Consider the following 387-nt stretch of genomic DNA (forward strand, 5'->3'; position numbering starts at 1 on the left):
CCCCGCAGGGAGGAGCGTTAGCTCAGTGTCACACGGCGGCGCCGGAGCCAGGCCCAGGTGTACACCAGAATGCTCCCCTCCAAGCCTCTGGACCCCAGGCTGGAGAGGGCTGTGAGGACGGCTTCAAGCAACCTCACAGGACGTCTCTGCTAACGGAATTCCCTACGGTCACCCCAAGGCCGCCTGCCAGAGTCAGGGGAATTTCCTCACCAGATGTGCTTTCCTCACCAAACCCCGTCCTGCGGTGCCCAGAGAGGCAGGCAGACTACACGCCCCCTGCCCACCCTCCCGCTGCCTTTGCCAGCCGGGTGGCTGCAGGGCAGCCTGAAGCCCAGCAGGTGGCAGTCACGCTCCACCTGTGCACCTGAGAGGGGTGGGGCCAGGATG

This window comes from Myotis davidii, unplaced genomic scaffold (assembly GCF_000327345.1).
Source record: "Myotis davidii unplaced genomic scaffold, ASM32734v1 scaffold2914, whole genome shotgun sequence".
NCBI lineage: Eukaryota > Metazoa > Chordata > Mammalia > Chiroptera > Vespertilionidae > Myotis > Myotis davidii.